General features: G+C 40.5%; 1 pseudogene; it reads left to right on the top strand.

The window, feature by feature from the left end:
- Positions 1–2,018: 2,018 nt before the first annotated feature.
- Positions 2,019–2,740, top strand: LOC132483304 (14-3-3 protein theta-like; annotated as a pseudogene).
- The last annotated feature ends 2,748 nt before the right edge of the window (positions 2,741–5,488 follow it).

The following is a 5,488-nucleotide window of genomic DNA, read 5'->3' on the forward strand; positions in this document are numbered from 1 at the left end:
CGTATGGTCTCTATTCTCTTCCTTGCTCCCACCACTCATAAACTTTATAGTTTATTTTGCCTTGTCAGGACTTTCTTTGATTCTGTTAAGTCTCCAGAAACAGAGCAGACTAGGAGTATGTCATATTTGCCTCGGAATTTTTACATTTACAACATTTTCAGAGAGGCTGCTTACTTGCAATGAGTCTGTTCTAAGATAGGGAGGTTCTGCTTCATATTCTTAGAACATCTAAACAAATAAAAACATTCCTAAAAATAGTGAGCTATGAAACATTCACACTATATCATGCTGAACTTCACAAAAGCAAAGCCAAATTTCTTTTGGAACCGATCACTCAGCAAAACAAATCTCAATACAATTTCTTCCTACCTTGAACTTTTACAAGATTACTTGCAAAAGGGAAAATGAATGTCCAAGCCAGCACCAAAGTTTGGAAGATAGATGTGAAAGATGACAGGAAAACAGCTTACATTTCTGCTTATATAGGTAGGAGGCTGGGAGAAACTTATACTTGCACAAAATGTTTTCATTATTTTTATCAACAGGACTATTTTCATTAGAGAAGAACCAGTGCTTATAGAAACACTTGTCTACACAGTCAGTCCTTGGCACACATTTTGTAATTTGCAGTTTTTCTGAGACTGAAATTTAAATTGTATACACAGCACACAGAAAGGCAAATATATGTTGGTTAGAATGCTCCCCAGGGAGTGAGTCATTTTCTCTAGGGCTCTGTAAGTCTTAATTATGTGCACATAGTTTATAGAGAAAAGGTAAATGCTGTGCATTTATATTTAGATTGTTCCCAATATTTTCTATTAAAAATTATACCATAATGAATAACCTTGTGCATATATTATTTTCATACTGTTAGAGATATATCAGAGAATGGTATTGTAGGGGAAAAAGGTATCCATAATCAAGTAGACTGGGAAAATACCAACTTAGACAGATGTGGAACATAGTTCTACTCTGAAGGACTTCTCAGAGCCTTTAACATGCTAACCTGCATTAAGATTCTTTAAGAAGAGAACTATATTATGCAGTGTTTTCAAATGTATTTATGATATTCTTTTCACATCTCTGGAAAGTAGTGTTCCATAGAACATATTTTGTAAACCAGTGCTGTGGTGGCATTTATACAATTAGGAAGTCTGTAAAATCTTGGTACCCATTTCAGAGGAAGGTCAAGTGGCTGCTCTTCTTCATTTTCCAGAATGTAATCTACCTACTCCAGAGCCTCTGGGGGGCCTTATTGCTTTGCTATGGGCAGCATTTCCTATTTATTTTCCTTCACTCAATCCAGGATCTATTTCTCAAGGAATGGGTTTCATGACACTAGCCTGGAAATTTCCCACCTGTCCAGGCTGATAGGCTCTTTTTTAGGATTGAGACATTGCTAACAATTATTTATTTCCATTCTAAAGACCAGGCAAATTCTTAGTTGCTATCCGTCATAGCCAGCTTTGGCTGATCATCTCTGAATAGCTAAGTCTAAAATTAGCATTTCTAATAGTATTTTACATGGTACTATTTATCGAGTGACTATATCCGCCAAGTGTTTTATTCCTTTTATGTCATCTATTTTTACTTTAAAAAAAGGAAACCCACAGCTTTACAGTATAGAAAGAATTCCCATTTTACAGATACCATACTGCTTTACAGATGATGAACCTGAAGTTCAGAGAGACATGCCTTACTCAAGTTCACACAGCCAGTTCCTGGCAATACCCAGAATTGTTTGTTTTGCTGATTTGACCAAATTTTTATTTTATTTCATGCTGCTTCCCAGTTATTTAGCAAAGCGGAGACCTTAGCCAATTATCTGTTGGAGTGGCAGACCTTCCCTCTGCAGGCACCGGGGTGGGGTGGGCTGAGCTGAGACCAGAGGGTCCTCGGCTAAAGCCAAAGCAGATCAAAGTGGTGAGACTCGTGCCACTGAGACGAGAAGGCCCTCCTCAGCTTCCTCCTGATCCAGGTGGGTGGGTGGTCGCCCTAGCTCTCCTCTCCCCCGCCCCATGGAGAAGACAGAGCTGATCCAGAAGGCAGAGCTGGCCGAGCGCTATGACGATATGGTCACCAGCACTGAAGGCCGTGATGGACCGCGGGCGCCATGCCGTTAAAGCCGGAGCGCAACCTCCTGTCCCTGGCCTACACAAATGTGGTCAGGGGCCGCAGGTCCACCTGGAGGGTCATCTTGAACATCCAGCAGAAAACTTACACCTCTGACCAGAAGTTGCAGCTGATTAAGGACTGTCGAGGGATGGTGGAGTCCGAACTGAGGTCCACCTGCGCCACAGTCCTGGATTTGTTGGACAAGCATTTAATAGCCATTGCACCTAATCCAGAGAGTAAGATCTTCTATCTGAAAATGAAGGGAGATTACTTCCAGTGCCTTGCTGAAGTTTCATGTGGTGATGATCAGAAATAAATGATAGATAATTCCCTAGGAGCTTACCAAGAGGCTTAAGCAAGAAAGAGATACATCCCACACACCCCATCTGCCTGGGGCTGGCTCTTAACTTCTCTGTATTTTACTATGAGATCCTTAATAACCCAGAACGTGCCTGCACACTGGCTAAAATGGCTTTTGATGTGGTCACTGAAGAACTTGATACACTGAACGAAGACGAGGCGTGTAAAGACAGTGCCTTCAACATGCCGTTTCTTAGAGACAACTTTATGGACATCAGACAGTGCAGGAGAAGAATGTGACGTGGCAGCAGGGGCAGAAAACTAAGTACATGTAGGGTGTCAGCCTTCTTCCTCTCAAGAAACCGTTTTACAGTAAGTCCCTTACATACGAACCTTCAAGTTGCGAGCCTTCAAAGATGTGAACATGGTTTGCATCTCCAGTCACGTTAAGTTAGTTCACGTGCCTGGCGTACATTGTGACGTGCCTGCGTACTCTACACGTGGTTGTGCTTTTGTGTACTCTACTGTATAGTATTGTATAGAGTACAGTAGTACGGTATCTTTATTTCAAGCCCGGGATGTCTGGAAGCAAGCGTAAAAGCAGTGGTTATGGTAGCTGGTACTGCTGAGAAGAGCCAAGCGATAACGATGGAAACATTGCTAGAGCTAGATCTGCAAAAGGACCACTTCATTGAACTTCCTTGCTGTGCAACATGAGGAGCTTACTAATGAAGACCTGATGGAACTGGAGGCCCAGAGGAAGGATGAAGAGAGACAACAGGAAGAAGTAAGTGAAGAAGTGAAGAGATTCACGATGCAGGACATGGCAAGGGGTTTTTCTTTATTTGAGGAGGCACTGTTAGTTTTTGAGGCACAGGACCTGAATGCAGAACGGTACACGAAGGTTACAGCAGCCGTTCAGAATGCAATCCAGTGCTACTGTGTCATCTATGATGAGAAAAAAAGAGCTACTTCTCAGACATCACTGGATCATTTTTTCAAGAGGGTAGATGGAATTGAATCCAGCAAGGAACCAGAACCTGTGCCATCAACATCAGGTGTGAGTGAAATTGCACCTTGCCCTCCATCTCCTGTTGCTGACGATCCTTCAGCTCTATCATCTCCCACCTCTTCCCCCTCCTCCAGTCAGTAACTCTTCTTGCCTGGTCACTCGATGCCAGCCCTTGTATGCTAGCTGTTGTACTGAACTACTGTACTTTTCAAGGTACTATACTGTAAGATTAAAAATGTTTTCTTTATTTTTTGTGTTTGTTTTTTATGTATTATTTGTGTGAAAAGTATTACAAACCTATTATAGTACAGGACTATACAGCCGATTGTGTTAGTTGGGTACCTAGGCTAACTTTGCTGGACTTATAATTGGACTTATGAATGCGCTCTTGGAACGGAACTCATTTGTATGTAGGGGACTTACTGTACTCATCTCCTTATTTCATTTGGATTTCCTATAGCAAAGAAGCCCATTCATGTGTGTGGAATCAATTGTCTGTAGTCTTTTCACATTGCAGCTTTGGGAAAACTCTTTGATTTGTGTTTGTCTTGGCCTTCCTGGTGTGCAGTTACTGCTGTAGAAAGTATTAATAGCTTCATTTCATATAAACATAACTTCCAAACGCTTATGTAGAGGACTAAAAATGTATCTGGTATTTAAGTAATCTGAACCAGTTCTGTAAGTGACTGTGTTTTGCATTACTGTGAAGATATGAAAATGTAATTAACTACAATATAAAGAGTGTTCTACATAACTTCTTAATTTCTACATTTCCTCCCTTACTCTTCTTCAAGGGTTTCCTTTCAGTAAGCAACTTTCCATGCTCTTAATGTATTCCTTTTCGGTAGGAATCCAGAAGTATTAGATTGAATGAAAAAGCATTTCACATTTCTGGGCTGAGAGTCACAAACTGAGATGCCTCTTGTATCATACATGATGGAGGTCTTGTGTATCTATAACAACAGAGTTTCCTTATTTGCTCTTCATTTGCTGCTGTTTAAGTTGACAGCTTCCCTTCCCAAGAAAAATTCACTTATGCCTGCTGCCTTTGGAGTCCTGGTATTCACTGTACCATACAACAGAAGTAACGTGTTGCTTTCAGAATACAAGCATTGCTTTTGGCAAATTGAAGTGCATGTCATTTCCTAATACACTAAAAGGGGGAAATAAGCTAAAGTACACAAGTCTGAGTCTAAAACTTTAGTACTTTTCCATGCAGATTTGTGCACATGTGAGAGGTTGTCCAGTGGTCTAGTGATTATTGTTTAGAGAGCTTGACCACTACTGTGTGTTGCTAATCATTGACCGTAGTTCCAAAAAAGCCTTGCAAAAATGTTATGCCCTATGTAACAGCAGAGTAACATAAAATTAAATTATATTTTATAAACCAAAAAAATTATCTGTTAGACAAAGAAAATGCAAAAAATATATAGCTTTGCTTCAATTTTCTGAATATTTCAAGAGGGGGAAAAGACTCATTTCTGACACTCCAGACAATCGCCTTATTTGTGTTTTATTAGTGGGGATTATGGTCCACTCATATCTGAGAAAGCGTTTCATTTCCCTTGAGTCAGACAAGGCTCTCTTAATTAAGGGAAACATTCCACTCTTTAGAATCATAAAGACGCTCCCATGCCAATTACCTTTATCCAGACTGACTGGAGGCATCTTTTTATGAGATAAAGCTGAGCTTCTTAAAAATGTATTGTTCATCTCTTCCTCTCTTTCTATCTATTAAAAGCAGAGATGAAGCCTTGTCGGCTTCGTGAAACTTCCCTCTGTATTCCTGTAACACTCCCTAGAACATGACCCCTGGGGTTTTGAACTCTGTTTTCTCTCCAAAATCAACATTGTTGAACAAGGAAAGGAACCTCTAAACATCAAACGCCAAGGAAGACAACACCCACAGAGCAAGGAAATTCCATTTTGAAAGTCAGCCCCAACTCTTCTTCCAGTCTCTTTTCTGGACAATGCATGCAAGCTCCCCATTGTCAGATTTATCATTTCATAACCATGGATGCTCTGCCCTACAGAAACATTAACTTTTCAATCTGTAACACT

Source organism: Mesoplodon densirostris, chromosome 2 (genome assembly GCF_025265405.1).
Source record: "Mesoplodon densirostris isolate mMesDen1 chromosome 2, mMesDen1 primary haplotype, whole genome shotgun sequence".
In the NCBI taxonomy this organism is placed as follows: domain Eukaryota; kingdom Metazoa; phylum Chordata; class Mammalia; order Artiodactyla; family Ziphiidae; genus Mesoplodon; species Mesoplodon densirostris.